The 18,697-nt window shown below is 46.8% G+C and overlaps 1 long non-coding RNA gene across 1 annotated transcript in view; it reads right to left on the reverse strand.

The window, feature by feature from the left end:
• Nucleotides 1-17,374, reverse strand: part of LOC133224175 (uncharacterized) — a 213,371-nt gene extending 195,997 nt beyond the window's left edge. The window contains exon 1 of the long non-coding RNA XR_009728785.1: nucleotides 17,363-17,374. This is a non-coding gene — a long non-coding RNA (uncharacterized LOC133224175). The remainder of the gene's footprint in view (nucleotides 1-17,362) is intronic.
• Between the last annotated feature and the right edge of the window lie 1,323 nt (nucleotides 17,375-18,697).

Below are 18,697 nucleotides of genomic sequence, written 5' to 3' on the forward strand. Positions count from 1 at the left end.
TGCTTCCCTGAAAGCTACTTATTGTCCAGTAGCTCAGAGAAAATCTGTACAGCTGTAATTGAAGGGATGTGTTGAGCTTTCTGACATTTTGTCCTAGAAATTAGCTTACCTGGAAAAGAAAGGGGTATTTAGGAGGAGAGCTCCTCTGCAATTTGGAAATGGAAGGATACCCATAAACAAGCTGGTTAAAAGACGTGGCTTGCTACAGCTATAGTAATAACTCGGGCAAATGTGATAGCTTGCACTAAAAGGGGGAAACCAGCTTGTTTGGATGGCAAATATATGTGTGTTGCTGCAAGCAGGGATGGTGTTATAATCTTGTCTCTTTCTTGACATATTGAGAAGACAAGCAAATAAGGAAACAAAAATGTCAAGAGATTTTTTTTTCTCCCAAAGATTGCCAGAAAGGGAGGGCAAAAATCAAGGCAAAATTAACACCGCTCTTGATCCTGCCTGCGCTGCTCTGCCTTGATGCTCACCTAAATGAAAAGCATTTCTGTTGGATTTTGGAATACAGCAGGGAAAGCAGAGAAATCCCTCTTTTCCCAAGATCCAGCATGCAAGGAATGACCTCAGCTAGATGTAATTTTTATTTTGCATTCCCTTTCAGCATAGAAGTCCCTCTCATTTTGCTGCCCTGGTGCCAGTTGCAGAAGGGGTTTTAATGGTTTCTAACCAGCATGCAGTAGCCTGTTAGCTTGTCTCCTATTACGACAGCTTCCACATCTTTATCTGTATCCAAAAACACTTCCTTGAGGAGACCACAACATTTTCATTAAGAGACAGAGAAAAAAAAAACAAGGAAGGCAGGAAAGCAGCTTCTGGAAGAGGGGAATCTGTGCAAACCACCTTATGATGGGAGCTTTCTAATCACAACAGGAAAGGGACCCTAACACTGGGGGAATAAACAAGTGAGAGCAGATGAGGGTTTAACTGCTCTTGACGATCAGAGGCTCGGCTTCAAGTGACTTCGTTCAGGTTAGAAATTGCAGCCATGAGGAATGTCCATTTCTTTTTTTATCTGGAGCTCCTTAGGGGTTGGAAATGTTGTGGTGCTGAGCTTACAACAGGCACTGATGCATCTGATGGGACCTGAAAGGATTCTGCAGCTGCTGGAGGATGCTCGGGACCAACCCTGCTGGAAGACGATCCTTGCTAGCAGGACTAGCTGGTGCTGCTGCTTCGTATCTCCTTACTGAATTAGGCAAATTACAGTGCACTGTATCTTAGCTAAATTAATTAGCTCAATTAGGCTGGGAGGGATGGAGAGGCCTGCATGCGTGCTGCTGCTCGCTTCCCTGCTGTGATCACTTACCTGCTCCTGGAGGCCGTGATGTCTATGAACAGCAGACACCAGCTCACCCTCATCCCCTTGAGCTTACCACCCTTTAGGCACATGGGGGTTTCCCCAGCCCTGCTGCATTTCTGGAGCCTGCAGCACCGATCACCTTCAAGCCCAAGCTTTGAGCCTCCTGGCCACAAACCACCTTCCTGCTCCCAGCTCAGCTTTGGGCTGCAGGTTGAGCTTTTTGGCGGTGGAAAGATTTAGCACCAGGTTCAAGGTCCCCTGGATGCCCATGGGATCCGATGCCCTGAGTGATGCTGCTGGCATCTTGGCACCAAGCATCTCGCCACCAGGGCCAGAGGGAGCATGTCCCTGTCTGCTGTGATGGAGCACATCATGCCCTCCTATCCTCTCAAATTTCCCTGCCTCTGGCTTCCCTTTGGCTGTGGGTTTGTCACAGGAAAGCAGCATCTTGGAGCACATCAAGTTCCAGATATGAGGAACATCTCAGCCACTCCTGAAGCTTTCCTGTTGCTTCCCATTCGAAGCTTTGCAGGTCAGGCAAAGGTGAAGAACTGTTGAGATCTCCCTTTGGGATCAGGCTCTGCCTCTACCAAGCCCTTTGCCTCTCACTCAGAAGTGTGTAAAATACCAGCAGAAAAGCTTGAAATCCCAGGAGTAAACAAGGAGCCTTGGGAATGTGAGTGTGGCTGCCCAGCTCCCCCTGCTACCATGGTCACACCTTACACCACCAGGAAGGGGCTCAAGACCATGCCGGAGCAGCACTGATGTCTCCAGTCCTCCACCTAACTCCCTGGGGTAGACCACTACCAGGAAAACACTCCCGTCAAGCAGCAACATCCAAAGCTCTCTTGTCTCCTATTTGTGTGCAATAAAGGTTTCAGCACATGGAGAAGAATCCCAAATGCTGATTTATTAGCAGCAGCTAAATGGTAAAAGGCAGCACAAGGTCTATCAATTCTGCTTAGCAGGAAAGCCCAGTGTAATCCACTGCACAGCAAAATAATCAGGAATGTCACTTTTCATAGGATTCATCAGAAACAATAAGACGTTTCACAAACAGTCGTCGGCCAGCATTAACGATCAGATGTAAAGAGACATGAGAGCAATTACTAAAGAAAACAATTATATGTCAGCAAATATATAAATCTTCATTTGATTTAAGCACCCACCTTCTATGGCTATAAAAGGGATTGGAATGTTAACTCAATTTGTGGGGAGGCAAAGGGAGCCAGCACGGATGTGATTTCAGCAAGGTGATGCAAAGGGACATGAGGGGTAGAGCAGACACATGGATGAAATGAACGTTCAGGACAGACATCCCCATGGCAAGGCTCTACACTGGAACCCTTCAAGAGAGCTGGTGGCTTCCCTTGTGCTAGATGCACACTGAAATTGATTGAGTTGAGGGCTGACTGCAGCCTCTCTGTTTTCAGATGGTAAATCATTTTACATCCCCTAAATCAGTTTTCCTTGGAAAGAGGACATGTTTGCAAAAAAAAAAGCCCCTAATATAAAGGGGAAACTGCTTTTAGATAAAAAAAAATAAAAATAATCTCCATGAAAAGTTTTCTCTTAACACAAATAATAATCATTTTTTTCTTCAAGCAAGAATAAGTGTGTTTCACTTGTGCTCAAAAAAACCATCAAACAAATGGGCCAACTTCTGGCTGAAATCTGGAAAGACTGTCAAAACTTGAAAAAAACTTGGAAAGAAAATAAGAGAGAAGAGGAAGAGGAAGAGAGGAGAAGAGAGAAGAAGAAAAGAGGGGAGAGGGGAGGGGAGGGGAAGGGAGGGGAAGGGGAAGAGGAAGGGGAAGGGGAAGGGGAAGGGGAAGGGAAGGGAAGGGAGAGGGAAGGGAAGGGAAGGGAAGGGAAGGGAAGGGAAGGGAAGGGAAGGGAAGGGAAGGGAAGGGAAGGGAAGGGGAAGGGAAGGAAGGGAAGGGGAGAGGAGAGGAGAGGAGAGGAGAGGAGAGGAGAGGAGAGGAGAGGAGAGGAGAGGAGAGGAGAGGAGAGGAGAGGAGAGGAGAGGAGAGGAGAAGAGAAAGAGAAAGAAGAAAGAAGAGAAGAGAAGAGAAGAGAAGAGAAGAGAAGAGAAAGAGAAAGAGAGAGAGAAGAGAAGAGAAGAGAAGGGAAGGAAGGGAAAGGGAAGGGAAGGGAAGGGAAGAGAAGAGAAGAGAAGGGAAGGGAAGAGAAGGGAAGGGAAGAGAAGAGAAGAGAAGAGAAGAGAAGAGAAGAGAAGAGAAGAGAAGAGAAGAGAAGAGAAGAGAAGAGGAGAAAGAAATGGTGGCAATTTGTCTACCTCATTTAATTTTAAGCTTGTGATCAGGTTGAAAAGTAATGCCAAAAAGGAAAAAAAGGCCTTTCCCCCCCCTTTCTGTGGGACTGTTGTGTTGAGGCCCACATGATCTGTACAAGTTCTTGCTAGTTTTGCACACTTACTGTTTCCTGATGATTAGCTCTACGTCACCCTGACACAATGCTCAGGTTTTTCCCAAAGCCCTGCATTCAATTGCTAATACACTTTCCTGCTGCCTCTGCCTGTTCCCTGCCCCATCCCCTGACACATCCAACACAATATTACCTGGCTGAATGCAGAGAGAAATGAAGAGAGACTCACAGAACATGTGAATCACAAGGAAGTGGTTTCCCTAGTGACAGTAACCACATGAAAGCTCTCACCATTTACTCTCACGAGACCTTTTAGCACTTTGGATTGTGGGGAGAGCAAGAAAGCCGGTAAAAAACACTGTGGTTGGCAAAAGAACAAGCTAACCCTGAAATGTTAAATGGTGTTGGCAGCCCATGAGAAGACATCATCAGCTCCTGGGGATTTTCATGAGGTTCACCCGTACCCTGTTGAACTGTGCAGTGGCTCTTAAGTCTCTTCTCCAGGGCAATGCACCAGAGACCTGAGAAGCCCATGCCATAGCTTGCTCATATCCACCCCTTGTCCTTGCCAAGATGAGAGACAGCTCCCCAATGTGCACTTGGCTTTATATCGTCTTCCCATGTTGGTGTTTCACCTTTGCAGCACCATATGGGGAGGCTGTGGCAAAGCTGGGGGTGATAGTGAGTAGGACAGTGGTAGCACTGGTGCCAGCACTTGGGACACTGTCTGTTGTTTCCATGTGTTAAAGGCCAGTATGAACCCTGCTATGGAAGTTTCAGTGTGCTTGGAAAGAGTACAGCAGTAGACACAGAGACAGATGGAGAGGGTGAGCAGACAGTTATCAGTGTGCTTGGCTCACAATCAAGAGTTTTTCCTCCTCTCTCTGAAATGTCTTTAATTCTTTGAAACACCTCTGAAAGCAAATGAGAGCAATGCCCAGAGCAGCCATACTGAGAGGCCCCAGAGAAGTGATGTCCACATGGGAAACCAAGAAGAAAGCATCCTTTACTGAAGCAGGACTCTTCCTCTTCTGTGTTGCCACCCAGGGCACATTAGCTTAATAACGAGCTTTTTAGCAGATTTCAGTGAACAAGAAGCAATTTATTTGTCGTCATGGTGACAAAGAAGACCTTCTGGAAAAGAGCATTGAATGAAGAGAAGAAGGTTTATTGTGCAGAGCAATGAGGCATTCACTTGGAACAGTAGAATCACACAAAGCAGACCATACAAGAGGTCTTGCTAACTTCTGGATGCATGGTTGGATGCATTTTTGGTCCTTGCTTTCCCTGGAAAGGCCAAGAGGAGTCTGGCACTTGATGTCTTATACATGATAGTTGATGCCCAGCCCTGTTCCTAGATGACTCTGAGGAAAAGACAAAGGTTCCTTGTTGGTAGATGGCTGAACCTCACTGGTTGCATTTCTGGTGGGTATTTCCAGGGACTGAATTCTGATATTCTACTGCCAACTGAACAAACCCCAGATAAGCCAAGAGCATGCATCTCAAAGTGTACTTTGTTCATTCCTTTTGACAACTCTAGTGTTTCTTTAATTATTTATAACACTTCATACTGTACTGGAGTAGGTTTTTGTAAAAATAATGAAGCCTTAGTAGTATAGCATCTCGGATCAGATCTGCAGGGGAAGGGGGAGATAGGCAGCCTGACATGAGCTGAAAGGAAAATGTAGGTTGGAAGCAAATTTCTTTGCTAGCACAAGTTTTCAAGCACTAAAGCAGAGAAGGACAGGCCTGTGAGATTCAGCACCACAAGGGTTAAAGGAGACTTAGAGGGTGAGGAATTCCAGAACAGCAGCTTCCTTCAGGAAATGGGGAATCAGTGAAATCTGGATTTTTGCTCATTGTGTATTCATCTCTGGAATGTTGCTGATGGGGAATTAAGGTAGAGAAGGAAGCTAGACTAGGCAAAATGGTGTACACTCATCAAGGTGCACACTTTAGTGTAGTTAGGTAAGAATGTTTTACATGAAGCATCATCCTCCATATATTACGGTAAGAAACTGCTTGAAACAGTTGATTTTACAAAATAGCCTGAATTTCCTCCTAGCTCAGGGGGCAATAAAACGTTGCAATCTCAGGATTCCCTGCAGAAAGGAAACACCATTCCCCAGTCCCTTCCAGTGACAAGTGTCTCTGCCACTGCACGGCTTATGAGCACCTCTAGACATACTCAGCCTGATGCCTGCAGATTCTACAACCTGCTAACATTGGCAAGAGAGGTGTTGCCAAAGGGAAACCTGTCCTTTTGCCCCAGTTCCTGCGGGAGCTTCCCCCAGAGGGAGGTGGGAGCACCATAGGATTTTCTCCTTGCAGCACAACCCACCACAGGCATCTGGACCCACTGTGGTTGCTCCAAAGATATGGTGAAAGAGGGAAGATCCCAAAAGAGATTAGGGTGCATCTCCCAGAGGGGAGGGTGGACTTTTAGGAGAAATCTGGCCCCAAAGCAGGGCAGGAAAATATCAGCAGTGTCTGGCTTCAGGTGAGGAGCTGCTGTTTGCCACAAGCCAAACCTCTGCCCAAAGCAGAGCATGGCAGAGGCCACTGAGGACCCAAACCTTATTGCCAAGAGAAGCCTCTCCTTCCCACATGCAAGGCATGTGCTTATTGAAAAGAAAAGCTTTTTCTAACAGGCAAATGCTAGAAGAATACAAAACCTCAAAGAGTTTATATATTTAACACACCCATGGAATATAATTATTCTTTTTAATCAAGTCTATTCAAACCATTTATTACTTTATTCTTCCATTTCAATAGCAGAATGATTAAGATGGAATCTTTAAGGAATTCTTCACAACAATAATAACGTCTCTTATCACAAGAGGCAGTCTGTGCTCTGTCCTGCAAATTCTCAGCATTTAAATATTAAATATATTCAATATATCAAAATCCTCCATTTCACTCCTATAAGACAATTCAGAGGATATAAGGATGAACTAGAAAGAGTCCCATTACAGTGTGCAAACAGATTCAAGAAAGGATAAGGGGAAAACTCCAGCCCACATAATGAGCTGCAAATGTACCTCCTGCTCCTGAAGTCCATCTTCTGGCAGAGCAAGCCTCAGGGATAAGGATATTACCATTTTGAAGACTTCTTTATTTCAGCACATGCTGTACGTTATATAAAAGCCAGACTTCTTTTAGCTCTCGATTTGTAGCATCTTGTTTTTCAATGCACCAGACATTGGTAAGAACAAAACTTCTGCTGCACCCTGGCCAGGATGCTTTTATTTGCAAGCTTTTCAGAGCATATAACAGAATAATAAGACGGTACAGAGCAGTGAGCTGTGAATAAAATCCGTATCTTCTCCAGTACAAGGGATGTCTCAGCAGTAAAGTCACTGATGCTGCAGTGAAGTGCAAGGCACAGCTGGGCAAGTGCTGAGAGGTGACACTGATACATCTGGCTGAGCTAGTCTGGGCATTTGGGTATCCCAGCCCTTTTGAGACAGCTCTCAGGACACATGTCATGCTCCTATTATTTTACTAGGTTCTTAATATAGTTAGCTTGCAAGGTATGGGTCTTCTGGCTGAGGTGGAGGCATGGGGATGGTATTTTCTAAGCTAGCTTTTCATGCTGCTTTTGACTAGTCTGTGAAAAGATTTTGGACGACATGAGACATATATAATCTAGAAGAGGTCTTTGAGGCTTCAGTTACCAAGATTTTATATCAGATGACTTCGTGTATGGTTGATTAAGGCCCGAGTGTTCCCAAATAAACAATAAATAATACAGGAATAAGCAGGGATTTCTAAGTCCCTGAATTTCAGTTATTAAATAGTTCCCGGGACCAGACTCTATCCATGACTTTGTGGCCTAGCAAAGAGGTTTCAAAGCTGCTGTAAGTTTCAGGATGCTGAAAGTGTTTCACTTCATTTGGGATATGATGGAGGTCCCAAACAGGCAGTGAACAGGGAAGGTCATCCCATGGGGTGGGTGACAGCAGCCAAGGACAGCAGCCAAGGCCTGTGAGGACCACTGGTCCACATGAGCACATGGTTCTTTTCAGTTTCAGGGGTAGTGTAGCACTTTGGGGATCCCATCTAGAGCATGGGGATGTCAAAGCCATTGATCTTGATGGCCTTCTGGATCTGGCCTCTCTAGTTCCTATGCAGGATAATATCTGTTATTATTCCCTGCCCACAGCATGGAGCTCCCCTGCCCATAGTGGGGAGCTTGGAACTAGATGGTCTGAAGGTCTTTTCTAACCCAAACCATTCTATGCTTCTGTGATTCCCCATCCCTTATTTCCCAAAGCTTCCTAAAGCATTTTTAAGCCCACCTTGACAGCTGTATCAAAGATCAACACAATTACTGCTGCAGGGTGATCCAATGCCTGCAGAAGTTTAAATTAGCTGGTTTCCTGATGGCTTTCACAAGGAAGGGCATGGTGGAGGCTCAGTGTGGCCTCTGGAGGTGGAGCTGACACAATGTCCCCCTTGGCAGAATCCAACATCATCACAAAGAGCCCAAAGTTTGGGTTGGCACTTTAATCCCTACCCATGCTGACATCTGAGGGTGAAGGACAACAAGTCTAAGCCCTTCACCATCATGTAGCTGTGCCTAAGCATCTCCCAAGCACTTGCTGATTCAGCTCAGTACCTCTTAACCCATGGGAATAGAGAGACCCTCAGACCACAGTCACTGCAGCATCTGCTAAATATTGCTTGCAGTGTCTCCAGTAAAGCCTTCTCTGGGCAACCCCAGCCACCCACATTTCCCTGGGAGGAGGTGATTCATTCAGAGTGGAGTTTTCTCTGTGGGAGAAATAATTAATGAGAGCAGAGGAGGGCTCTTGAACCAGAATATCTTTCTGTGGGTCAGGTAATATGAACGATATCAAGCCAAACGTGACATAGCTGCTCTAATCCACCAAGTGCACAGCCTGGGTTTGTGTGGACACTGCACTAGCTATGGCCTGGGATGTAAGAGTAGTTCCCCCGGCAGCCCTCAACCCCTCGAAGCCATGAATAAATCAGTGAGGGTCAGGTTAATACACAAACGGTGAGACGGTGTGTTCCACCTGGGTGAGCAGGACGTGGAGTGAAATGAGAAATCAAACATTTCTTCAGCAATCTCTGCCAAGCTCTTTCCCTTTATCATTATCTGTATTGATTTTTTACATAGTATTCAAGGTTAAGCAAACTGTCTCCACCGTGCAACCTTGCTGGGTTAGGTATGAAGAAGGCAGGCCTGGAGACAGATTTCCATGAGGTGGAGGTACACGTGTGGACACCAAGCTCCCTTTGCTTGGAGATCAGCTTCCTTCAAGGCCTTTTTGTCCCCCTCTCTGTTGGCAGCATCTTGACCCTGAAAAAGCCTTTCTTCCCTTTGGAGCTTTTGACTCAGAATCAGTCACACAGTGGTTTGGATTGGAAGGGACCTTAAAGCTCATCCAGTTCCAACCCCTGACACAGGCAGGGACACCTTCCACTGGAGCAGCTTGCTCCAAGCCCCTGTGTCCAACCTGGCCTTGAACACTGCCAGGGATGGGGCAGCCACAGCTTCTCTGGGCAGCGGCTCAAAATGAGCCTTAGAGCAGGGGAAGCAGCACTGGACATCCACGCACCTTGCCCCAGCAACAGCAGCTGCTGCATTACAGACCAAAAAAGGGATAGAGAACCCAGACACATCCCAAGTGCTTGCCCATCTCTACACCAAGCGCTCTATTATTATTAATTATCATAATGATAATTCAGCCTATTACTATTACCATTCCTGTGGAAAAAAAACCAAACCAAACAACTCCCAAACCTGAATCTAGTTATAAAATTTTCTTTTGGCTTCCATAAAACGTTTCCAAGTAATTATATAAAGAGTGGAGTTGAAAAGGAGCTGTGCACAATTGTCATCAAATGTAATTAATGTGGAGTAATTCACAGTGGAGAAAAAGTGCTGTGGAGAGTAAATTGGACAGGAGACTTGTGTGCTGGGGAGATGAGGTTTTGAAAGGCTGCTGACTAATACAGCACTGACCTGAAAGCAAATCCTTACATTCATGCTGGACCGGCTGTTTCCATGACAACAGTTGTTATTAGTAACTGAAAATGTATTGCTGTTACGAGTGGCAGCATATTTTTTTTCAGTTGAATTCAAGAGCAGCTGGGTACTTTACTCATGAAGATAAAGTGCTCAGATCGCTGCAACACTAATGTTATGTGCTGCGCCTCTCCTAGTACAAACCTCACACTTACACATTACACAAAGAGATGTGTGGATTGCTTTAGGGGAAAAGCCTCATAAGGCGTAAATGGCAACTTGTATCAAAGAAATCAAAAGAAAATAACCATGGTCATCACTGGGCTTTAAATTAACTCTTTAGTGAAATTCCCTGGGGATTCGGGCTGACTGGAGTGTTCAAGTAACAGGTAAATCCTGTTAGGAGCTAAGTGAGCTAGCCTGACATCCTAAGATGTAATGCCTGCTTCCTGACAGGCACTGGGGACTTCTTACCCTTTAAATTCAGCTACTTCTCATGCACTACCCCATCTTGCTCCTGTCCTGACGATCATTTTTATGATCTTTGAAGAAACAAACTTGCAGAGAAAAACTCTTGCCTGGTTCAGACCTGTGCAATGCCACTGGCTTTCACAGCACCCGCCTGATTTTTCCTGATGATGAATAACACCACACACCAAAGGCCTTGGGCCTGAGCCAGTGAAACCATCCTCCAGCTGAACTGGTGATGCCAGGCATCTTGGCCTCTCTCCAGCTCACCAGCCCCCGACAGTAAACAGAATGCTGTGATTAGAGACCAATTCCAGCTAAATCAATTGAAGCTCCATCAAGTTGGTCTGCAGCTGTTGTTCTGGTATGTATTTCAAAAGTCTCTCTCTGGGTTTTGTGAACGGAGTGTGAATCTTTACACCAGCATAACTGAGTGAGGAGTAGAGCCCAGGAACATACCAGTTGTCAAAGATGCTCATGGAGGCAAAATGATGTATGTTATATTGTCTGAATAAGCCTGCAAATAGCAATCACATATTCAGGAAGCAACTAAGTTACAATCCATAATCAAAAAATGTTGCAAATTACATCCTTAATAGATTACATTTATAATCTACTTGAAAGAGATCTTTAGGCACTTAATTGACATATTCCAAGATAGCTATAACATATTGGTTAGTTAGCTACCAATTGACATACTTATTAAATATCAATTAGCACATTCCATAATTTGGTACCTAATTAGCTTGCTATAGCTATTCTATCAAATGCCAATTAAATGCTTGAAATTCCTTACAAGTTGGCTGTAGTAAGATAATAATTAAGAATGCATTGCTTAAGTCATTCTTAGTTAATTACATGGCAAACTAATTTTAGCTACACACATTAGACCTTTCAATAAAACCCTCTTTATCAATCAATTGGTATCTAATGAACTCATTATTCTTTTGCTAGTTCTGAATGAAAGGCTGCTTTGCTGTCCTCCTAGTGGTTGTATTTAGATGCATCTCCATATGGATGTGGGGCCCTGTGTGCCTGCTATCCCAAGGTAGGGATGTGCAGGAGTCATTGTGGTTCTCCATCTGCACTGCCACCACTCCAGCCACCTGCAGTGTGTAAGGCGCTGCACTGACCCAACTTGTAGGAGCTGCACACAGGCTGGTGTGCAGGAGCCGTGGTGAAAGGGTTGAGAGGCACAAGCTTGTGCTAAGAGGAAAGGGCAAGAATCATAAAATCCTAGGATGGTTTATGTTGGAAGGGACCTTAGAGCTCTAGTTGCAACCCTTGCCACAGGCAGGGACCCCTTCCACTAGAGCAGCTTGCTCCAAGCCCATGTGTCCAACCTGGCCTTGAACACTGCCAGGGATGGGGCAGCCACAGCTTCTCTGGGCACCCTGTGCCAGCGCCTCACCACTCAAAATGTCTGAGGCTGCTCTGTGGTGTGGGAAGTGAGAGGGTGAAGGAGGCTGAAGGTGTCAGAGCTCCTTCAGGTGAGATGGAAGAATACAGTAGCATGAACTTGTGCTGAACCAATAGAGGATTGTGCTCCCTGAGTTCTTCGTGTCCCTGAAGGCAATGAAACACCACTCAAAAAAATGAAAATAGCATGCTGTATTGATGTCTTCTCTCCTTTCTCCAGCAGCTATGAGTCATCTGCCTGACTAGGCTACTGCTATATGTGGAGCACCTTTTATGTCAGAGGAGTTTATTGCATTAAGGTAGGCAAGTTTTATATGTACTCATGGGTGTGATGACACTCTCGATGCATCGTTCTTTGTTGGAGGGAACTGCACAGTGCCTGTCCCATTCCTGTGCCTTGCAGTGTTTAGCTGGGAAGCTGAAGGTCCTGCAACAGCGAAACTGTCATCATGGCCCTGGGAGACTTTGTGGGGGGCTGCTGGCTTTGGATGGCAGGTTGGAAGTTTGCCCACGGACTGCATTGAACATGAAGACTTTGGTGGTGAATTGCAGCACACATCAAGATGGTACAGGTGGGTGGAGAACATGCTGAACGTGTCTCAGGATGCTGTTGGAGGTGACTTGGGACACAAGGAAGGGACATGCACAAACCCAGGAGAGCTGGAATGGGTCTTCCTTGGTGCTAGATACCATCAGCCTAAGTATGCTTCTTCCTCTTCCCTGTGGACCATCTGCTGTTTGTTCTCCACTCCAGAGCCCCATCCATGTCTCTGTGGAATGACAAGGCTCATGGCCCTTCACTGCTGTGCAGAAGTGAGGGGTTGTATGCTCATGCTAACAGGGTGGGGAAGAACAATTCACTGTGTGGGCTTGACAACTACATTTTTTACGTCAGACAAAGCCAGAAGCTCGAACAAATGCCTTTGTGGTGACAGAATGAAAGGGCTGCACAATTTTTTCTTCATTTTGACATAATGAAAAAAGACTTCTCACAAAATCCATTCTGCCCTTTGAATGAAGTTATTTGTTTGACTAAATGCACTGCCTCCATCTAAATTATTTATTAGGCTTGCTTGACATTGCAAGCAACCTGGATCCCCACAGGGCTGGGGGCAAGAGGTGGGTTCTGGATAAATCTCATCAACTGATAACAAGGAAAACCCGGTAAAGAGCTGCTTTTTACTTAAAAAAATAAAAAAAGGGGTAGGCAGGGGGGGATCCAACCACTGCACATCTTGTAGGCTTGTTCTAGGACACTCAGGTTGGGCTGTTTTCTTCTTACAGGTCCATGACATTGTTAGTAAAACTCATCACTGGGTATCTGTACTGCTACACTGGTTTTTCAGAGGTTTCACTTGATCAGGACTCAGGAAAAGAACAGACTGATGCATTGGAAGAAGGATTGCAGCTCCTCTCCCTGTGGGATTAGAAGACGTAAAGAAGGAAAAAGAAATCTCTGCAGAAGACAGGGGGAAAGAGAAGAGGGAAATAAATAGTTTGAGAACATGCAATGGGACAGAAAGAAAAATAAGTTATTTGAGAGAAAAGAGCTATATAAAAGGAAAGATCACAGCTAGCCAAAAGGCTGTCACTATCACAAAGGGAATTGGGAAAGGCCTCACAAAAAGTGCTTAAGCAATATAGTTCAGAAAGTATAAAGAAGAGACTTCCATGTTCTCACAGTATGTTGGGTTTTATGAGTGTGAAGCAGGGCATAACAGGGAACAGATTAGAATATTTGTAATTTTCTTCACCTTTAGTTTTATTTCATATGTGAATATAGTGGATTTAAGCCTTACAGGAGCAGAGAGCTTGCTTCTGGCCCCTCTTTTGGAGCAAGGAAGAGAGAGGTCTTGAACATCCTACAGTCTCCAGATGGCCCCTTTGCAAGTGAGTCATCTGTTGCATCTGCTGGAGACTGAGGAGAGCAAAGTGCATTGTCCAGGCCTTTTCTGCATTGCTGCTCTGAAATGATTTGGGAGATTTCTGTTGAAGTTTGATACTGAGGAAATACTACCTATGTGAAACTGTATAGAGGGAGATCTGTCCCCTGTGGCTGTTGGGGAGATGGCTGGGCCTTTAGCTAGGAGAGAAGGCTGTAGGCAAGGCAGGGATGGTGCAGAAACTTCTATTCAGGATCCTTCACTATAGAAACCCTTGGATATTCACTGTTTTCATGTTTCTGTTTCCCCTTCCCCATAACACTACTACTTCACTTTCTCTCTCCCTCCTTCAGATCATGGTACTTCACAGGTTTGTGATGGTGGCTGGGCATGCTTTCATTGAACATCCATAACTCCTAACTGCCCAACATCTGGTATAATAGATACCTGAGACTCTAAAAGATGTGCTTCCTCCTGGAACCAAGATGATAACATATCATACATTCAAAGTGTCTGTTCAAGCACTGTGCTGATGGCATCTCCCTCCTAGTATATCAGACCTTCTGTTGGGTTCTTTATGAGCAGTCATTTAAAATGAATCCAGATTTTAATAACAAATAATGAAATGGAGAGGATCAGCCCCAAGCAGAAGTCCTCCTACTGGGGCCCTGATGATCATCTCAACATGGCCCATGGTGGTCCATGTAACAGGGGTCTGAGTGGGGAGCCCTTCCCACAGCATTTCCTCCTTAACTCAAGAATCAATTAATTTTCAGTCTTGTAGCTTAAGGATTCATTAATTTAAAATCGTTTTACTGGTCAAATGCAATCACTCTAGTGCTGTGCAAGGCTCTTTTGCATGGAAGAAAGAAGGGGAAGGAGGGAGGCATGAGCCTTCCTCTAACATTTTGACCACAGCCATCAAGCTGAGTCAGTTTGTCAAAGCTCATCATCAGGAAGGCAGATCTTTCCTGGCAAAATGCCTTGAGCTTCCTGATCAGAGCAGTGTCCAGAAGGATGCTGATGACCAGAAAGTGTAAGAAATCAGACTCAAACACAGGACTTGCCCAAGCAACAAGGCGTTTTGCCAAAGGTTAAGCACCTGAGCTCAAACTGCCAGACTGCCACTTTCCCCTTTGCTCTTCCATGTCTGCTCCCTACCACTGGAGCTGCCCATACTCTGGCACTTTTTGATCTGGAATTCTACCCATACCTGCCTCACTTGGGATAGGGCTGAAGAAGTTATTTGTGATGATGCAGGAGCAAGGTGCTCTCCCACTGCTACTGTGCGCTCTCCCAGCAGACACAGCTGGATGCCCCCCAGGCATCCTGGTGGGTTAGTGTGGTTTTAAAGTCTTGTCAGCTACTGCAACAGCCAAAGCCAAGTCAGTTGTTTGCCTTTTCTTGGGCAAGACTCATTAGCACTCTATGTGAGGAAGGTGGCTGGGTGGAGCAATCATTCACCTAGCTCACTTTCCTTTTTAATGTGACTTTTCCATCAACTGAGCATTAACTTCTACCCCTATTTATTTGTGTCCCTCACTGGCTTGGCCTGGGCTCAGTTGCTGTCAGTGGAAACTACTGACATCTGAAATGCTGACTCTGAGGTTACTGAAACTAAGCTAACACAACCAGCCACTCATGTACTGTGTGGAGGCAAACAGCCCTCTCCCCTTCCCGCTCTTCCTCATTGCTTGGTGCTTTTGCAGTGCTCCACAGTCAGGGTTTCACACCTTTGTGTTAGCAGCTCATTATGGTGGTGGGTGGCTGGGGCAGGCTGGGATGGGCTCAGTCACCTTGGAGTTACTTCTTGAAATCAAGGATCCTGCATCACAGGGAGCGGGACCTTCCATTGACGTAAGGGGAAAATTAAATCAGTCTGGTTTGCGGCTCGGCAGTTACGGGAATGGGACGGCCTTTTCCCCCACCAAAAAACCCACCCGTGCCATGGCCTGGTGTCACACTGACTAAACCTGAGAGCAAAACATGCAGAAAATCTGTGGAAATTACAGGGCAGAATGAAAGCACCGGAGGAAAAGTGCAATTTTCACCTCTGACTTTAGGGCAAGGATCCTGCATTACGGGAAATATTTGCCGTGGTGCTATTAATAAAACCTGATGAAGAAATATTGAGTTACTAAACAGTTATCCTGCACATTAATAATCAGATAGAGCGTAATATTTAATCTAACCATTTAGTCTGTAACAGGACTAGCTGTTCCTTTGCTTTTAATTACAGCTTTCACTTTAAGCTAACTGTACAAATTGGCAAGATTTACGAAGCATCACTGAATACCATACCTTTGCCTGCCTTGCTGCTCTACAATTCACATGCTTATTTTTGAACACGAGATGTGTTTAATCTGCTAAAGAACCCTTGAAATCATTTGGACAAATATTTTAGCCTTCATTCATTTCTGAATGAACATGGGTGCATGGGAAATTGAAACCAGCTCAAAGTTGGTGCACAGCAATGACTATGGACCTTTGTCTGATTCTTAAAGGGCATCAAATATCGCCAGCTTTTGCCATGTGTTTGGGATGAGATGGGCATTTCCACTTGTTTATCACTGATGTGTTCTAGACTTGTCCCCTTGCTTCTCATGAGCAAATCTATTTCTTCTGTAAACAAGTTATCTCAGCTCTGTGGGTAAGTAGCAGCACCATGAACAAGAAAACAAAAACATTATGGTAGTGAATGGGACACAAGACTCCTGCCTAGGCTGTCTGAAGTTGCAAAGTTTCTGTGTGTTGGTGCAGTGCTCATTTGGTTTTGTGTTTTGTTGTTGGAGCACTGCACAAAGATACAATACAGACGTTGTCTTTGTCTTACAAAAGAAATTATTATCCATGATGAGAAACACTGCTGTTTCTTTCTTTGGGGGTTTAGTGAGAAAGACTTTGCTCTTCACCACCCCATCAGGAAACAGCTCCATCCAAATCTTCACAATGGGCAGTGAGTTATCCAGACAAACCTGACTGTCTTCTCCCTCTGTCCTTAGGTAGAAGTTTGAAGCTGGAAGTCTCTGCTTTCCTTTTCTTCATTTCCCCCAGTGATCCAATCATGGAAATGAGGCAGCCTCATGTAAGGGCAGCCTGGGCTTGCTGAACTCCTCCCCAGCTTGCCTCTGGCTCACATATGGTCTCCTCACTTAGCTGTGACCATGTGAGGAAGACAATGCACAGGAGTTGATTATGGGAAAGGAGCATTGTAATGCAAATTTTATCAGGGCTAAAACCAAACAATATTGCCTTGGAACAAAGCAGAGAAAGAAGCTACATCTCCTGGTATGAAGAATGGGAGATGATGTGTCAGCTCTGCTCTAACACAGGCAGAGCAGGCTGTTGCCCAAGGCAGTAGCCTGAAGACATAAGCACAGATGGGATGCTCCAGGATGTGTAAAAGCCACTCCACACCCATAACAGCTCCAAAGTGAAAACAGACTCATCCCCTCCAGCACTGCTTTCTGCAAAGGCAGGTGGAGGGGAAGCCTTTCCCTTCCAGCATCACCTCCCCACCCTTCCTAGACCCCTCTGCACTTGCAAACGTCTTCCCTACATTTACCCTTTCCTTCAGAGCTGAGTGGGAGCTCAGCCATCTCCATGTGTTCCCTCCCCATAGCTGTGTTCATTTTGTGCTACCCAGCCCAGCAAGCTCCCAGCCCTTGCACTGTATGAGCTGTCATGATGTCTCCGTGAGCCTCAGGCAGCACTGGAGTGTCTCTTTCTAGGTTTCGTTTCTGAGCGGGGCAGCACGTGTCTATGAGGAAATGAAAACTCAGAACAGTGATTTACAGCCCCAGCAGCTCACACCGCCCCTCGGCAGCTGCAGGGCCCCTGGCCCGGTGCTGCCATCGGGCACGGCCCTGTGCCAGCACTGACCAAGGCTTCTGGGACTGCTCCTCAAGCTGGGGGAAACACGGACACGTACGGGGAGTCATTCATGGAATCACGGAATCACAGTGTGCCCAGGCCCAGGTCACTGCAGCAGCAGCCTGTACCTGGCCTGCAGTTGGATCCTGCTGCCCAAACCAAGCCTTTTACCTCCCTCATGTCTCTTGGCCCTGACCCTTCATTACAATCCCTCAGGGTGGAAGAGGGTTTGGGGACAGGGGTGCTTGGGGATACCAGAGGTTGGGAGGCTGCGGCTGGGTCAGGGTCACCACCAGTGCTGTCATGTGGGGAGGAAGGGGGCACTTCCCAGAGGGAACTGGCAGCGGGGTGCACGAGGAGCCGCTGCGTGCATGAGGTGTGCGAGCAACTGCCCCTCCCCAGACAACAACACAGACCTCCACCCCTGAACCCACACTTTTCCCCTGTTCCCACCTCTGTCCACCAGTCCCTCTGCCCTGCTCCTGTTCTGCCCTTCTGCCCTACGTCCCAGCCCTTTCCGCTTGTTCCCATCCCTGTTGCCTTGTGCCCTGCCCCTTGGACCTGGTTTTGTCCCACCAAATGCAGCCCCAGAAGAAATCCACCCCTGTCCTGCTGGTGGCCACGCTCAGCCCTTGCGGAGGCGAGGATGCAAAGGGCTGCCTTCACAGAGTAAGGAGCCTGTGGGTGCAGAGGCAGGCACGGGGCCGGGTCTGTGCCCTGGTCCTGCAGGCAGGGAGCACAGCCGCTCACCCCTGCCCTCTGTGCTCTGGCAGGTCCTCAGGCCGTTACCGCCCCGCAAGGTGCTGAAGCGCAGCAGGCAAAGGATGCTCCAGCTGCACACGCCAGCCTGTCAGAGCTGGTATGTGCTGCTGGACAAGGAGCCCCCGGCTTCCCACCAGCTCCTGCTGGGGACGTGCCCAGGGCCCCAGTGGCCCCGGCTCTGCCCGGGCAGTGAGAGGGGACCGGGGTACCCAGAGCCCTGTCCCACAGCTGCGCTGCTCTGGGCATCACCAATGCACTCTTCTGCTTGCCTTTTGCCTTAGGCTATTCCAACACATGCGGGAGCTGGAGGAAGAGGCTGCCAGCAGGACCTAACTGGGGCTGCAGGTGCAACCCACGGAGGTGGACGCAAAGGTGGAGGAGGAGGATGCGATGGAGGTGGATGTGGAGGTGGTGGAGGATGAGGCCATGGATACCAACTGATGAGTGGTAAGGCAGCACATGCCCCCCATCCACTGCTGGCAGTCAGGGTGGGTCGGGTGCTGCCATGCTAGAGCTGGGGCTGTGTGTGACGGCCCCGCTGCAGGGACACGGTGCCCAGTGGCCTCATCCTGGCAGCACAAGCATCACCACTGCGCT

This window comes from Neopsephotus bourkii, unplaced genomic scaffold (genome assembly GCF_033783945.1).
Source record: "Neopsephotus bourkii isolate Nb327-2 ecotype Australia unplaced genomic scaffold, CSIRO-AGI_Nbou_v1 NB_1663, whole genome shotgun sequence".
NCBI lineage: Eukaryota > Metazoa > Chordata > Aves > Psittaciformes > Psittacidae > Neopsephotus > Neopsephotus bourkii.